The sequence below is a fragment of the Camellia sinensis genome, chromosome 3, assembly GCF_055761805.1.
Source record: "Camellia sinensis isolate YWXY chromosome 3, ASM5576180v1, whole genome shotgun sequence".
NCBI classification, from domain to species: Eukaryota; Viridiplantae; Streptophyta; class Magnoliopsida; order Ericales; family Theaceae; genus Camellia; species Camellia sinensis.
The window spans coordinates 209,759,479-209,778,489 of NC_138963.1; positions in this window are offsets into that span (position 1 = coordinate 209,759,479).

Here is a 19,011-nt window from a genome sequence, read left to right on the forward strand (position 1 = left end):
TTTCGGACCTGAACGATCCCATAAGCTCTGCTGGACCGAGTGCCCCTACTCTTACTCTTCCTGTCATTCCTCTTCCTAACCTTCCTATGATGTCGATTGAGCAAATCATGGCAGCTCAATTTGACATAGAAACCAATCATTTCACACTGACGTCCTGTATGGAGACGGTGATGGCAGTCACAAAATTGGCTCACCGATTGCAGAACAGGACGAGTGAGCTCCATCAGGTCAACGCTCAACTCTCTCTGCTCCAGCGCATGTACAAGGATGCGCAAGCAGAAATAGGCGCACTAAAGGCTGAAAATAAAGAGCCTAAATGGAATACCACCTCCATGGCCCAATTTGGAGCAACATCGTTCTTGGCCTTTGATAGTCAGCGGGGAGTCGTCGCTCTCGATGAAAGCACGGGGGCAGGGGCGTCAAGGGTCGCCCAAGGTGATAAAAAGAAGAAGAAAATGATGGAAGAGGCGAGTAAGCAAGATCGGCGTATGGCCAGAAAAAAATAAAGGGTTTTTTTTTATGGTTATTTTGATCGGCTTGTGGCCGTAAAAAAAATGAAGGGTGTTTTTTTTTTTAATGTAAATATTTATATTTTGATTTGTTGTTGTGTTTATGTTTAATTACTAAAAAATGAAATTAAAAAAAAGAGAAAAAAATAAGAAAATTAAGCCCAAACAAAAAATAATAATGAGAGACCAAATTGTTAATGAGTATATGAGAAGCATTTGAGCATGACCTAATTCTCAATTTCTTAGCAAGATCATACCAATCTCAAGACTTTAATAGACATAACAGTGCATAGATCAAACAAGGTTGCCAAGCAAGAGCATAAATATGGAGCTAAAGTTCAAGTCACTCTTCCTTGAGGAAAACAATCTTCCTCTTACATTATCAACAACTAATCAGCTCAAAGGTTATGTTGTAAGAATTAAGATACTGAGAGGGTAATTTGTAAGCAAATTGGGCCAAGCTAGGAAAGTCTTCTTTGGAAGTTGGGCCGCGCAATGGGCCGAGATAAGGGCTGGTGTAGCTCGGTCTTAGGCCAAAAAGACATCTCATATTACGGATTTGGGCCGAACTATGGGCCGAGGTGTTTGGGCTTCGCAAGTTGAACCTCGTCCTTGTTAGTTTGGTCAGAAACTGCTGCAGTTAGCTTGGTCTAAACAGAAAAAATCGAGGTATCAGTGGGCGGAGAACTGAGCTGAAGGATAGCTCTGTAGGGCGTCATCTCAGAGTCAAGACTGACAATGGTGCTTAAAGTATCACTGAGCCGAATAACCTGGTTGACTGCAATGTCAACCGAGGTAAAGATGTCAGCCGAGGTAAAGGAGGTAACATCAATGGCGAGGGCCGAGCTGTGTATAGCTCGGCAGGGTGGCATTCGATAGATTGGCTTTCGATCACACGATCCGAATGGCAAGGGACCGAGATAAGTCAGTTTGGTCAGGAATGTATAAACCGAGGTAAAGGGTTCAGCCATCTCACTTGGCTTGCAGTGATGAGACTCCTAGTAGGACTCTACTAAGGAGAGTTAGAGTCCTACTGGGATTGTGCAAACTATCTCACTTGGTTAGTAGTGAGTAGGAGTATGACTTCTAGGAGGACTCTGCTAAGGAGAGTAGAGTCCTACTAGGATTGTGCAAAACCATCTCACTTGGTTGGTAGTGAGTAGGGTGTGTGATTCCTAGGAGCACTTTGATAGGGAGAGTTGGAATCCTACTAGGATTGTGCCAAAGTAAAGTCTATAAAAGCTCATGACCAGACCTATGGACAGGTATCCCAATTCTTACTCTAGAATACACAGAGCTTATTGCCTATTTTCTAGTTGCTGACTTAGGCATCGGAGGGGTTTTCAGCACACACCCGCCGGTTAGTTCACATTTGTGTTTTCAGGTGGCAAAGCAACGTTGTTTAGAGGAGTGTAAACTTGATCAACAGGATCATACGAGAAGAATTATTTCGTGCTCGTACAGATACCAAAAGCATAAAGATACCAAAATAATCAGAGATACTAAAACAATCAAGTCTCTTTTTCTCCCCCGATGACATTTTCAACAAAATCAAGCACAAGGAAGGAGTATGGTATAGCATATAGGATGAAAGAATGTAAGTCTCATTATAGCACAAATAATCATCCATATCAAGGTAGCTCAATGATACCAAAAAAATGATAGCACATAATGATAATACAATTGAAGCTCATACCATTTGATAATAATGGGCAAAAAAAATAGTAACATATGAAGGTGCAAGCCAATAACTTTGATATCAAAAACAGAATAGAAACTGGGGGGATTTTAAAAAATAATCAAGTTTAAATTCTTCCCCTTGTTTTATTTGGCAAAATCAATAGGAGATATGATAAATGAAAGCTTATAACTGAAATGTTCTCCTCAATAATATCAAATAGGATGCCAAATTGATACCAACATGCAATCTACCAAGGATACCAATATGCAATCTAGAAGATTTAACAATTATAGCTCAAGCATTATGTAGAATACCAAATATTGCTCATAATAGGTTAAACTCAATATAATCCCATGGCGCTAATGTAATTCTAAAAAATGAAGCATGTTCAAGGTATAGTAATCCATATGCCAAGAAAAATCATGAATTTCAATATATAGCACACATTTAAGCATATGAATGATTCTTAGGCAAGAGCATCATCAAAGAGTATACATTGCAAATCATATGAAGTATAATCAATCTTTTTCATATTAAAGTAATAACAGTATTAGCTTAAAGGATATAAGATAGAATTTTTACCTCAAAAGCTTAAGAGAGTATAAGAGGCATACGTTAGGTTCAACAGATGGAAACTTTTCAATCTTCAATTTTTTTTTCATGAGGAGTTCATCTCAAAAGGGTTTAACAAGTATGTTAGCAAAATGATTTCTCCCCCTTAGTGCTACCCTTTTCTATTTTGTGTAAATATAGCATACATAAAACAATCACTATTACTCAATAAAAATACAACACAAATCACTTCTTATCACAAACTAAAAAGGTGAAAAATAATTTAATGATCAAACAAGAGTTTGAAATGCTATTTTTCAAAATTTTCAAGTTGTAACGCATAGCATAATATACATAAGAAAATAGTTTTATGCTCTTTGTTTTATTAAGAAATGATGCAACAATCTCATTTAATCACATAACATTATCAAGAGGCATTTTCATCAATTCAATCCACATGCTTAAGTGTGATAAATATGTTACTCAATATGGAACACAACATGAATGTTATAAACAATTAATTCAACAATTTATCAATCAAAAGCATTTCATGAGATGTATGCCAATATAATCCATATTCAACAGATATTCAATAGGATAGATGCAATGTCTCTATAAATGTATGATACTTCTTTTCATTTAGACATTGTTGATGGATCATAATCAACGAATTTCATAACTCATTCAAATATTCCAATGTAAAGCATATAAGCATGAAATTTTCATATTGAACATATTCTTGAGATCATAAATGTACAATTTAAAATATAGATAATATACATCTCAAAAATATGTTATGACATCAAAATTGATTCTATAAAGATATGACTCAAAAATGAATTAACATATTAGTATGAAGTCATATATACGATGTGAAAGGTATGCTCACAAAAAAGATTTATCACTTCTTATCTCTTTTTCATAGCAATGGGTGAAATGATATACAATGAATACATGAATAATTCTTATTCTAATAGGCATTCATCAAAATAATATAATTCTCATTTTTGAGTTCAATGAAAGTTTGAAAGAAGCTAGAAGAACATGACTTAGCAAACTTAATACAATTAGGTTACATGGAAGCAATGATTAGACACAACCTATTGTACACAAATCACACCTTAAAGAATATAGAACTTTAAGCTTAAAGGTGTGTTAGGAGTTATACCTTTATTTACCTCTTTGGAATCTTCACCCATACATTACCTCTATTGTTCATCTTGGTAATTTTCATTTCATCTTTCTTCTTCTTCTTCTTGTAGAGGCTAATTTTGCTCTTTAGATTAAACACTCTTGTTGTGCATTTCCTCTCCAAGTCCTTGGTGTTCTTTGAGATTCCACCTACAAAACATCTTGATTTCTTTCTTGGTACCCATACTTTCTTGGGTCCATGGGGATTAGTCTCAAGAATATTTAATCTCATAAAAGGTTTAGGAGGATCAAAACCAATGCTTACTTTGTCAAAAACACATTTTTTATTTCCAAGAAGCTTGTTGAGGTTTTCTTTTCTTTTTACAAAATTTTCAAGAGTTTTGTTTAAATCCTCAATATTGTTTTTCAAAATGTTTTTCTCATTGGCAATAGACCTAAATTCATTTTCCAAAGTAGCATTTTCTATTTTTAAAACATCCACATCATTTGAAAGAGAAGTAACTAATTTCTTTAATTTAGAATTCTCAACACAAACATTTCTAAATATGTCATGTAATTCATTGAAAGCGCTTTCAAGTTCTATATAATTAGAAATTACCTCATCTTGAGTGAATTCTTCTTCTCTAAGAGACATGAGACGCAGGTTGGCTATTCCATCATTTTCTCCCCAAATGGCTTCCTTTTTGCTACCATCCATCATTGAAAGTTCATGAGCCATAAGTGAGCCTAGGAGTTCTTCAATGTCTAATTTTGTTAGGTCTTTTGCTTCTTGCACTACAATAAATACAACATTTTATAGCATGCAATGAATGCTATCTTAGGTAAGTGATAGCATTTATTAGAATGTTATGTTAGCCCATGTTATTAAAAGTCTATTATTTTTTATAACATTTATTAATTGCTATGCATAAATGCTATAAAAAAATATATTATAACATTCTTGGAATGCTATGAAATGGTTGAAAATTTCTTTAAAATATAACTGTAACTATTCATGTATGCTATAATAAAATGTGACACTATATTTTGTGTAAATTTTTTGGTGATATGGTTTTTTCAATGCTACTATTCAAGTATTTTCTTATTTAAAAATAAAAATGTGTTAATTCATTCAACATCAATATTTAAAAACCTCACTCATTGCATAAAGGCCAATATCATTAAAGTAGAAAACAGAAACACTCATTAAAGGACCGAAATAATTACATTGTCTTCGTATCAAAATCTAATCAACATATCAACAAAACATAGCTTATAAACATTTCAAAAAAAAAAAAAAAAAAACTACTGATGAACTCAGTCAAATATCCTATTACTTCATCTACAATCTTCACATCCTTTGAGGTTACTCCAGGATGAGTTTTGGCCTCTCTTCTTTCTGAAGACAACTGCAATAAATAAATAAAAATAATAATCAAATCCCTTAGTTAACAGAAGCATTTAAAAAGGTAAGGGTAATTAATTAAACAATCAAGAAAGCCAAGGGATTAAATCTTGGTTTAATACCCAAGCCAATAAAAAAAATTAATATATAAAGAATTCGGTTTCCAAATCAATGGCTTTAATTGGATTTACATAAAGAGTATAAAACTGACTAAGTAACTTTCAAGTGTAAACTATCAAGCAACAAATTGGGAAAACAAATATTGCATACTGTCAATCTTTTTCAAAAACTAGTTTGGTGAAAAATAATTAAACAATATATAAATTTTAAGGGGAATTACTTGTTAGTAGGACAAGAAAAAAAATTGCCAAAACAGAAGGTACAAGTTGTTCTGTGGTGGAGTGCAAGTGAAAAGCTGTGGGGTTGCCATCCCTCTCCATGTTTATGTATATATATATATATATTTTATCTGTTTCATTGAAAATTAATTCCCCCTTATATATTGTTTTCTCCTTCTGGGCAGAAATAATTTATAAAAATTATTTATTTTTTGGTGTTTATTTTTGTCAATATACTTTCTAAACGTTTACAAAAGAATTCAAAAACAAGTTATAATAAGCAACCAAACAAAGACTACCCAATTCCTTCAAAACCCACTTCTTCAGAATATTCATTAGCAATAATACTTTAATCCAATGAATTACATTAATAGATAAGCAAAGATTGATAGTATAAGAAAATGGAACGGTATATTATACGTACATATATGTATATATATCTATATCTGTTACACGCACAAAGCAAAATGAAGACAAAAATCAACACAATCCATAAAGTACTCGAAAAAAATAAGAAGAGAATCAAAGAAAAAAAAAAAACCTTACAACCTGTATCATATCCCATGTCCTTTGCATTTGAGTTCAGTTGATGATCATAGAGGCTTAATATCAAAACAAAATAGCAACTATAATCAATACATATACATATTATATATAATAGATTTAGCAAGAAAGGAGAGAGAGAGAGAGAGAGATAACCTTTAGGAATAACTAAAACCCAAGTGGATTGATATTGTAAAAGAGAAAAATTAGGAGAGACATTCAGAAGTGGCCTTCAAAGGCGCGGTATGTTTGCCGCTATTTTATTTTATTTTTCAATATCGTAATATTTAGAATTATAGCATTCATAAAATGTCATTAAAATTTTCAACTTACCCAACTTTTTACCACATTTATAAAATGTTATTAAAAGTTTAATAAATGTTATAATAAATGTAATGTAATCTTCTAATGTTATATATTCCTACAAAATGCTATAAAAGCATCATATGCAGTAGCATTTTCGGTAAAATGCTATAAAAATATGTTATTAAAAGCACTTTTTGTTGTAGTGTTGGATAGCTGTAACCTTAGCTTCCCATTCATTTGGCAAAGACTTAAGTATTTTTTTCACAAGCTCACCATTAGTATAAGATTTACCAAGAGATTTTAGAGCATTAATAATATTGGTAAATTTATAAAACATCTCAGAAATAGATTCAACTGATTCCGTAGTAAAGAGTTCATAATCATGAATAAGCATATCAATCCGAGACTCTTTTATTTGGCTAGCTCCTTCATAGGTGATTTCAAGTTTATCCCAAATCTCTTTAGCAGTAAGATACCCATAAATTCTATTGTACTCATTTGCATCTAGTCCAGACACAAGAATAAGCTTGGGTTTAGCATTAGCTTGAAGGAGTTTATAATCACGTTCATCAAATTCATCCTCAAGTTTAGGCACGCTGATATGGTCTACTACTTTGGTAGGGATTTTAGGACCTTTAGTGATAATGAGCCACAAAGCATAATTGGTAGTTTGAAGACACAAAGTCATTTTTTCTTTCCAATGAATGTAATTACTACCATCAAAAAGAGGTGGCATATTGCTAGTTTGTCCTCCACCAGAGTAACTAGAATACATGGTTGCTATGAATCAAAAACTCAAGATTGTTAAATCTAAACAAGAGCCCCAGGCTCTGCTACCAATTTTTATCCAAAAAGCAACCTAAAAGAGGGGTGAATTAGGTTTCTACAAATTAAAATTAATAATACCCCAATAAAATTAACTACTAGTATAACAAATTATTAACAAACACAATGACAAACTTAGCAGTATCAAAAACTCAAGATTGTTAAATATAAACAAGAGCCCCAAGCTCTGATACCAATTGTTACCCAAAAGACAACCTAAGAGGGGGGTGAATTAGGTTTTTAGAATTAAAATTAATAATACCTTAATAAAAATTATGACTAGCACAATAGATAAATATAATTAATGAAATAAAAATAATTAAAACAAGTGTCTTAACCACTTTATCAGTTAATGATTTTAGCACAGTAAAAATCTGAAATATAGCTATGGCAATTTAAAATAAAATAAAGAGATAAGGGAGAGAGATGCAAACAAATTTATAATGGGTCGGCTTCAACTCGGCCTACGTCCACTCCTCAAGCTTCACTTGAGATTTTCCACTATCTTCTAGCTTCACAGGGGTGTTAGCAACCTCTTTACAAATGGAGCAATCCTTCGCGGATTTTATACAGACTTCACAAGTCCAAACTCTTGCAAATCTTAGGTGATTTACAATCACTCTCAAGATTTTAAGAACACAGTGTTTGCAACACTTTTACAAGATGAAATGGTATTTTTGCTTTCAAAAAAAGCTTACAATAAATATCTCTTAAAGATAGATATATAAAATGAAGCTTTGATTTTTATGTAAATCTCACACGGGAAAGATGAGCTTAATGCTATAAGGCTCAGTGTATAATTTCTGAGAATAGATGTGAGTGATTATAGATCAAAGAATATTTTTAAGTTTTTTGTAACTTATTACATTAGAGGCTTTGGTATATATAATGAAAATTATAGCCGTTTATAACCGTTGTATTCATTTGAATTTATAGCCGTTGTAGTCATTTGAATTTATAGTCGTTTATAGCCGTTATACTTCCATCATTACTAATTTGAATATCTTCCACTCCATCATTACAAATTTGAATATTTTCACTTGAACCCTTTGAACCTTTTGGTCTTTTGAACCTTTATAGCCGTTTATAGCCGTTGTACTTCCATCATTACTAATTTGAATATCTTCCACTTGAACCTTTTGGCCTGCTGCTGTGCTAGGCAGTTTGAACCTTTGTTTTGGGTTGTTTGAACTCCTGATTTAATCAAATATTAAATACATTCTAACAACATTTAGGATAAAGGTTTAGGTGAGAAATAATGAGACAAAATAAATTTTGATTCTATTTTTGTCTTTCAAATAAATTATCAAAATAAATTTTGGATTCTATATATCTCATTCAAATAAATTAAAACGTAATTAAATAAATCATCAAAATAAATAAGTCTAACAAAGTTAATTGAGGAAACTAGAAGCCCTCACTCTAGCCCAGCTTTTATGGTAAGAAACCATACTGAAATTAAAAGAGGAAAAACCCGAATGGTAGTCAACTATAAACGGCTAAATGAAAATCTAGAATTTGATGGATATTTTATTCCACGAAAAGATGTTTTGATTAACTTAACCAAATGATCAAAAATCTTTAGCAAATTTGATTGTAAAAGTGGATTTTGACAAATTCAATTGACTGAAAAGTTAAAAAAATTGACAGCTTTCAGTACACCTAGAGAACATTATCACTGGAATGTTATGCCATTTGGATTAAATATTGCACTACAGGTATTTCAACGGTGGATGAATACAATTTTTAAAGACCTTAAAGATTGTTGTGCAGTTATATTGATGATATACTTATCTTCTCTAAAACCAAGGAGGAGCATAAGAAACATTTAAAATTACTTTGTGAAAAATTTCAAAAACATGGAATTATTTTGTCTCCAAAAAAGATTGAACTAGAAAAAGAATCAATTGAATTTTTGGAAATAATTTTAGATCAGAAAGGTTTAAAATTACAAGAACATATTTTGTCCAAAGTACGAGATTTTCCTGATACTCTTGAAAATATAACACAATTGCCGAGTTTATTAGGCATTTTAAATTATGGATGAAATTTTATCAAAAATCTTTCAAAAATAGAAATTCCTTGGTTAACCAAATTAAGGAAAAATGTTATTTTTGAATGGACATCAGAAGATGTTGCTTTAATTAAACAAATTAAAGAAAATGTTAAAACTTTACCAGATGTTTATCTTCCTAAAACAGGTGATAAATTAATTCTAGAAACAGATGCCTTAGAAGCATGCTGGGGATGTGTTCTTAAAGCTATACCCAGTAATTTATGGCATGATAAATAGATACCTTTATCAAAAAATGGGATTAGACCAACAAAAAATCCAATACCCATAAAATTATAAAAAGAAGAATTAATTTGTGAATATAATTCTGCAACATTTAAACCAAATGAACAGAAATATATTATTTTCGAAAAAGAATTACTTGTAATAAAATTGACAATAAAGAGTTTTCATATTTATTTAGCCCCAGAAAATTTTATTGTGCGCACTGATAATAAGGCAGTAAGAGATTTCTTGATTAATAAAAAACCTATTGAACAAGGAAGAAGATTAGCCTGGTATAATAAAATTTTTTAATATACTTTTGAAGTAGAACATCTTAAAGTACTAACAATTTTCTTGCAGATTTTCTTAGTAGGAATTGTTTCAGAAAATTAAATTACTAAACAAGTAATTTTAAATTTTGCAGAAGACCTCTAGACCAAGAGGAAACAATGGATAAGGGTAAACAACCCGCTCAAGGAGATTGGGTGACAATTGCTAAAAAAGCAATCCCCAGACAAGAAAGAGTTTATGTTGTATTCTCAGGAAAACAACCTGGAATTTACACAGACTAGAATGAAGCCAATCAGCAAGTTCGCGGATTTTTAGGAGCAAGCTATAAATCATATGATAGCATGACCAAAGTTAAAAAAAAAAAAAATTACAGTGCACCAGCTATGCCAGTTTATCAAAAGAATTATTGTCAAATGAGAACTAACCCAGTTTCAACTAATATTCAGACATCTAAACCAGATGAATCTGAGATAAAAGATTTTTTCAACCCTGGTATATCCAGAGAAATTTATACAGAACTCAATGGAGTTTGGAAAACTCACGTTGTAGACAACAAAGTGAAATTTCGAAAACACATAGGAGTTCTGGCCAACAAATTAGCTGAGCAAACAGCTAAATTAAAAGATTTGCAAAATCTTTGTTTCAATATCCTTAAACAAATGAATTGGAATGAATATTTTAATTTTGAAAAAATAAACAATTTTCTTAAGCTATCAAACCTCATGTCAGATGAGTTTTCTGATCCAGTTTTTGAACAAATAAGAAGAATTTGTCTTTTTGAAAAAGCAAGAACTTTGCTTCCAAAAGAAATTTTTATGTTAATCAAAAATTGAGTTGAAGATCATCATGATAAGATTAGACAAATCTTAGAACGATTTTGTGATAAATTAAATTTCAAAGATGGAATTCTCAAAATAACCATCATGGCAAACCATGACATGTGATTTTTTGAAGATATCGATTGAGGAATAGCTAATCAAGTTATTTTCCAAATTTTAGATCCAATCCAATGGATAGATTATCCAATGATCATCAAAGCAATGTTCTCATGGATAGTAAAAGGCTTCCGATAGCACAAATATTTTACTTTTTGGATCTCCAGTACTGTTGATTGGCGAGAACGAGAACATTTTTTCCAACCATACCAGATTTGGTATCTTAAAGAAACTGAAGATTTTGAATTTGAAGATGATTATTTAGATGAAGATCACCGGAGAGAGCTATTGGAAAATATCCAAAAACTTTCTTTGACAGAATATTGGATAGACAGTCTAATATCTGTTTCACAAGCAGCGTCCAACATCCATGGCTCAGCAAAATTGCCATTCATGGTTACAGATGGTAGAATATTATTTGTAACCCATTTTCCCATAACATATCAAAGGCCTCTTACTCAAATTAATGAGGCTCTTGACATGTTAATAAATCTCAAAAAGAGAGATAATTTGGATCTTCCGTTGGATCTAGCCATGGCCGCGGATGATGTGGAACATTTTCGGAATATGCAATACAGCCAGGATTCGGATTCTCCTCTATCAGAGACTGATGAAGAATATCACAATCTTATCATCAGGATAGAAGCATAGTGGACAACACTATCAAATGCAGCTGTCTCCTGATCGACTCCAACCTTATCCAGGACACGTGGAGCAACCTGCATTATTAGGCGGAAAGTGATCAGCCAAATCTTTTCAGTCGATGTTACACGACAAATCTGCTCAGCCAAAGCTTATCTATAACAATCTACCTATTTGAAAATCGGGGAGGATAGATAGACAGTGTATATAATTGTGTATATAAATGTAGTGTCAGAATACTACCAATAATGGTAGATTTTTATTTATTATGGTCAAGACTTTTGTGATCTTGTATTTATTTTTTTTGTAGACATTTTGTCCAAGCCTAGTCTAGGCTTATAGCCTTTAGTAGAAAGGTGTAAAATTTTGGACGTATTAGTATGCTAAGTTTCTACCATGTAATAATGATAGGTAGACTAGCATGACTTCATACTTTGTTTGTATATGTAAATTGTAGTTTATGAATTGGTTTTGAAACCAACGGAATAGACAATGTAAATTCTCCATCTTTGTGCTTCCAACTTCTCTAACTTCTCCATCATAATTCCATACACCATAACTCCATCATAATTCCATAATAAAAATAGTAAAAAGCTCATTTCCTTTTTTGTTGTTTTAAGTGGTATCAGAGCTTGGTGAAGAGCTTTTGAAAGCAAGATCAAGCTATGTAAGTATTCCTATCTATGTATAAATTTTGACATATATATAAGTGTGTATGGTGTGGTTTTTGTTATAAAAAAAAAAAATTCAAAGTTTTTGTATCCTTTGTATTTTATATCTTCATAATTATTTGTTTCATTTATAGTTGTTGTAAAGCCTATATGCTTAGTGTATGTCAAAGCCCATATACTCATTATGATCTTTTGACTATTGGCCATAATCAAGTCTTTAAGATCATAAAGAGGGGTTTTAGGCACCGGATAAATACACTAGGAGGGTCTTAGGTACCAACAACAATCTATAATGACAATTAACCCTGAAGATATAATATGCTTTGGAAATACAAAAAATAATGTTAATAATAAATATGATCATAGTTTGCATATTACTAAAGAGTCGACAAATATAAATAGTGTGTGTTCTACTTTAAATAATATTACTGATATTATGTGCTCTTGGTTTTCTAAATTAGATAAAAATCAAAAAATAAATCAGAATTATTTAGAAACCAAAGTTGAGTCCATAAAATCTAAAATAGACAATTTGGGTTCTATAATAAATATTGACTTAAATAAAGATGCAAAAAACCAAATAAACAATTTGGTGACAAAATTAGAAACTATATCCTTCATAAACAATGATGGAATGAATAGTCCAGGAGATAGTTACATTCCTAGGCTATTTTATGGTACAGAAGATATTATGGTACTTCAAACCAATACCTATAATAGGATTGAATATGAAAATATTGTTGAAATATTGGATTATTGGAGAAAATTATATACAGACCCAGATTTAGATATTGATGAAAGAAATAGGCTACTACATCAGATAAGAGAAACTTATCTCGAACATGAAACTCTTTTACAGCACTTTAATTATGATATTAATATGTCAACTAATGATGATGATAGTTAATCATCCTCATCTGAAGAAACATTAGATCAAGATATTTCACCAGAAATAAATAACGGGAAAAGAAAGGCAGAAGAGCCAATTGATCCCGAATTATTTGGCACATGGGGAGATGGAGAAAATTTTGACTTTATTCCGACAAATGAAGTTAAAAATGATACTAATATTGAAAGTACCTCTAATCCTACACCTGAGCCAGTAATATCTAGAAAAGATAATAATCATAAGTATCCAATAGCTCAAAATGATACTTATTTAGATTTGTCTCATGTTCCATTTAAGGATCAAGAACAAGCAATTGATAACTGGGCACAATCCTTGTCCATCATTATTACCAATTATAAAAATAGTTGGTTAAAGGAAAAATCCCTTGATTATATTGCAGCAACTCTCCAGGGAGATGTGTTGCAATAGTTAAGACAGTGGGAAAAATCTGAAATTGGAAAAAGTCAAAAAATGGCTTTGTTAACAAATTTTCTCACACTTGACACAATTTTAGCTGAATTTGCAAAAATCATAAAAGAAAATTTATGTGGTTTTGCAGGTGATACTAATTTGCAAGCAGATACAAATTATATTTTGGCTAAATTAGAATTATGTAATATTTGTCTTTTTGAAGACTATGTTCAAACTTTAAAAAAATATTATTATCTTATTAATCCACCGACAAATCAACTCTGGTTAGATCTATTTTTTCATAAACTCCCTAATCCATGGGATGAGTTATGTATTAAAACATATCCTGATTTTCTCAAAAAAATGGGGAAAAAAGAATATGATAATCTTGGTTTTCGTATAAATTATGTTCTAAGACTGATAGCAGATCGGTGTCTAGAAGCAAAAGCGAAAAAACAAATAAAAAATCAAATTTCCAATTCACAATACGGTCAAAAATGTTGTGATAAAATTTTAAAAGAAAATTAGAAAATTGGTTGTAATATATTTTCTAAACGAAAAGGATTTTCCAAAAAACACAGAAAATATAAATGGAAACCCTGGAAAAAGAACAAAACTTTTTCAAAAAAGAAAAAAAATATTCGAAAAAAAAAACCAACAAGTGTTTCAAAAAAGAAAACTTGTAAATGTTACATTTGCAACGAAGAAGGTCACTATACACCCGAATGCCCAAAAAGAAGAAAAAGTGCAAAGAAAATGATCAAAATTCTTGAAGAACAAGATTTTGAAATAATATATGGCGAAGAAATTTCTGATGAAGAAAAAATCTTATACGAAATTTCTAGTGATGAAGAAAGTTCAGATGAAGAACTAATCTTCATGACGACTAATAATAGTCAAGAAATATCTCAAGAAGCAGATAGTATATCTCAAGAAGAATTACAAGCTATTCGACTTGGAGATGTAATCGGAGAAGAAAAAACTTTTATCGACGAAGAATTAGCAAAATTTGAAAAAATGCAAGATGTTGTTGTTCTAGAAATTTATAAACTTTCAAAATTCAACTTCTTTTCAGCAAGAGTATTTGAACAATACAGTGGTAAGAAAAAGGTTGCAAGATGGAAAAAGAAATATCCTGAAATTCAATATATTCATATTAGATTAATTCAAGTTACCATAATAGCCTTATTTCACCAAAGGATAAATACTCCTATTTTGGCAGTGATTTTTGACAAAAGATTTTCCGACACAATGAAAGAAATCATTGAAGGAATTCAATCTAATTTGGCTAATGGAGTAGTTTGGTTTAATGTTAGACCAAATTTCTTTATTTCCATAAATGATCTTAATCTTGAAGATACAGTCAGAATAAGAATTAAAACACAAGGATTAGAAACGAAATCAAATTCTCATGATTTGGCTATTCGTTGGAAAACAATTCATGAATTAACCAAATTTCCTGAAACAAAAACAAGATCAAACGATAATAAAATCGTTGAAATATTTGAACCAAGACCATTTGATACGGTAATACAACCTCGTCTAATGAATTGGAGCGATTTAGAAGTCCTTCGACAATGGTTAATCCAAGACGTAGTGGGACAAGGAGAATCTTCTAAAACAAAAAATCCTGCACAATTACAAATGCAGGCATCAGGAAAAAATGTATATATTGAAAATACAGTTCCAAAAATTAAAAGATCAACTTCTGTATTTGAAAAAGATTTTTCTAACAAATCATTTTCAAAATTAAGCATTAGAGAATCAAGTAATAATTCTAATCAAGAATCTATTAAGATACGGGCTACGTTTACTACCTCAAGCCGAGATCTACAGAGTACAAAATCCTAGCCAACCTCCCAGACTCCAACAAGGGAGTTGGAGACGATTACTTCATTACTTCGGGGAACTGGGAGTTCACTCCAGATGAGGACCTCTATCTTTACCCTCTTCCTCGAATAGTTTTTGTAGAAGGCAATGGTAAGAGCCCTGTGTTCATACTAACTTATTTTAAAGTCTTTAATACTCTATTTGTTTCTAATGTCTGCTTTTCTTGCAGCTTTTCCTCAGCCACCAAAGGGCTTCCATCAGTCTTTCTTTCCCAGCAAAGGCTTGAGGAAACCGTTGGATTTTCCAGTCCTCAAATGGAAGGCCCCTCTTCTACTTAACTTCATTCCTACGTACAAGTCAGCTCTTCCTGACGTCCCCAAGACAAAGAAGAAAAAAAGTCTGTCTCCTCCTTCCGCCACAACTCCTTAAGATGCCTCCACATCTTGGTAAGATCAAGGGTCGATTTCTGATCCAGCTGAGCAGCCGTCAACCTCGACTCCTTATCTAATCCCAATATCCTAGCGCCAACGTCTTCGACGAACTATTTTTCCTACCGGGATGGGTCGCCAGAAAGCAGTTGCCAAAGATCTCTTAGCCAGTATCCCATCAACCATTGACGCTCCACCAACGCAATCTCAGCCCCCTGCGAAGCCGAAAAGAATAAAGGAGGCTCAACCAAAAGCAAAGGTGACTCAGGTTGACACTGAGGATACTTTGCCAATTTCGAAATTGGCTGAGAGTGAGAAGACCACATCTGCTGCCGAAAAGATGTCAGCCGAGGCCCAACCATCTGAATCCCTAAAATCAAAGAAGCCGAGGTCATCCGCTGCAATCACATCGGGTTCTTGAAAGCAGGATTCCCCCTGGGCTCCCCAAATCACACTGAAGGATAAGCCAGTTAGGGCTAGCGACAGAGCCGATGACATTAATGTCGGCGTTGCCCTTAGTACTACTCTGCTTCTTCCCGGCAATCTCGACCGAAACGCCAAGTTGAGTGAATATGAAAACTATGCTCTGATGCTTCAGCGCTCTGTCCAAGTGAGTGTCTTTATTTGGTCATTTTTCTTTCTTTCTTGTATTTAGAAAATTTTCTAATAACTTTTGTTTTGTTCACTTTCAGGCCATCCAGCATGCTCATTCCTTCTCAATTCAGTCCTTTGAGAACCGGAAAGAACTGGCCTATAAGAAGAGAGAAATTGCCAGTCTGCAAAAGGCCAACAAAAGCTTACAATCAAAAATGAAGAAGTTGGATGACCAGGCCGAGGCTACCATCAAGGCCCAAAATGTCGCCGAAGAAAAAGTAGAATCTGCCGAGGCCATTAAGAAGGTCCTTGAGGCCGAAAAGAAGGAGGCCGAAGAAAAGATGACCCAGGCTCAGAAGGAACTTCAAGATGCCCTAGCCACAAAAGAGGCCGAAGTCAAGGCCGCCGATGAGAAGGGCTATAACGAGGGGGTGGCCGATGTCACGGCAGACTATGAAAAGCAAGTAAAGCAAGCATGCAACAAGGGTTTTATCCTTGGTTGGATGACTTTGCTAAAAAAGCTTGAAGTCCCCGAGGACTCGCCCCTCAGGAACGCCGACGTCATTCCTATTTCATTCCCTCCAACTCTAACTCAATCCGAAGGTGAATCTGAGTCCGAGGAGGAGACCTTAGTGAGGAAATCAAAGGAGGCTACTAGGACCAAGTCCCCTTCTCTGAATGAGCAAGTCCTGGACTTGACTCAAGATGAGGAGGCTGAGGAGGTTCCTAAAGATGCTACAGCTGAGAAGGCATCAGCCGACGTGACCCTTGCCGACAAGAGCCTTGATGAAACCCTTCAAGAAATTGATGCCGAACTTGCGACAGAAAAGGCTGCCGAGGTATCTTCCCAACAATCGTCCGAACTTCAGACCCAACCATCTGTTGTTGCCGAAGAGTCTTTACTTTGATGTGTTTTTCCTTTGTATTGTGTACTTTTGTTCTTCTCTTTTTTTGGAACAATTAGTAAGTTTTGGCCGACGTGCCTTCTTTTGAATATTAATACAACTTTCCTTCTTTGAATGCTTGTATCTTTGTCCTCTCTTTACTGTTTTTGCATGATTCTATACTTAGAATGTTTTGCATATCTTTAATATACACTTTAATCTTTGTGCAACCTTCTCGGGGTGACACACCTCGGTTATACAAACTGATGATTTATCTCGGAAAGTACAAAAGTACCTTTCTTGGCACAACCTTGGTTTCACCTTTGTAAATTTTTTCATAAAATTTCAACAAGTGTTTAACCTCAGTCTTCAACTTGTAAAACTTTTTTCAAATTTCAACAAGTTTAAACATAATCTTGGTTTAACTTCAACTTGTAAACTTTTCTTAAGTTTCAACAAGTGTTAAACATAAACTCGGTTTAACTTGAACTTGTAAACTTTTTTCAAGTTTCAACAAGTGTTAAATATAATCTCGGTTTAACTTGAACTTGTAAACTTTTCTCAAGTTTCAACAAGTGTTAAACATAATCTCGGTTTAACTTAATCTTGTAAACTTTTCTCAAGTTTCAACAAGTGTTAAGCGTCCTCTCAGTTTAACTTCAACTTGTAAACTTTTTTCAAGTTTCAACAAGTGTTAAACATAATCTCGGTTTAACTTCAACTTGTAAACTTTTCTCAAGTTTCAACAAGTGTTAAATATCATCTCGGTTTAACTTCAACTTGTAAACTTTTCTCAAGTTTCAACAAGTGTTAGAACCGCTTTCCAACTCTCTGCCCCCTAATGTGAACTTAAGTTCTACTTGGGTTCTCATTACGCATGTATTCTAGAAACATCGGCAAGTATCTTATCAGTTATAAATGTAGAAGAATTCTACTAAAATTTTATTCATTATGTCGGCAAAAAATAAGGAAAATCTAATGATAGAAAAATTTCAGATTACAAGTATTCCAGGGTCTTGGCAACTCTTTGCCTTCATTATCTTCAAGCCGATATGTCCCATTGCCTAATATCGAAGTAATTCTGTAGGGTCCTTCCCAACTTTTTCACATAGGCTTCTTGTAATAACCCGACCCTCGCATGTGTTTCTGGTACATTTTCAGTCCCTTATTCTGTGCATTTAAATGTTTATTGTGAAATTTTATGTGAAATTGTATTTAATTAAGTGAATCTTATGAAAATAGATTTATATCTGTCTAATAGGAGACAAATCTGTTACAACTAGTATGTTTGGATCAGAAATTAGAAGCCTTAGAGGCTTAATTCTCTGAAATTGATTTTACATTTGAGATCAGCATAATTTTTAGGTAATAATAAGTAATTTTGTAGAAATTTGATTTGAAATGATTAAACTGATTAACTTTTGTCCTTATTCACAATTTAGATATATATATCTATGTTCTTTATTTATTTGGTTTAGAGTCATTATATAAAATATCTCCTGAGAGAGAATTGGGAGAGCAACATTTTAGAGGAAGAGGAAGAGTTCAACAAGGAGGAAAATTGGGGGATTTGAGAGGGTTTATGGAAATTTATGCTCAAAGTATGTAAATTTCATCTTAAATAAACTCTTTCTTGGATTTGAGTAAGCATGCCCTTTCATTTGGGTGAGCTAGGGTTATGTTTGAAGTGTTGTATGTGGTTATTGTTTAATTGGGAAGTTATACTTACCATATGGTTGTCTTGGGGAACTAATTTGAGCTATGTGAAGGAATTGCATCTTCTTTCCTTGTTATTTTATGTGAAAACTCATTTATGTATTGGATTAAGTGATTAATTGAGAGGATGTCTCTTATGTTTGATGAATTTA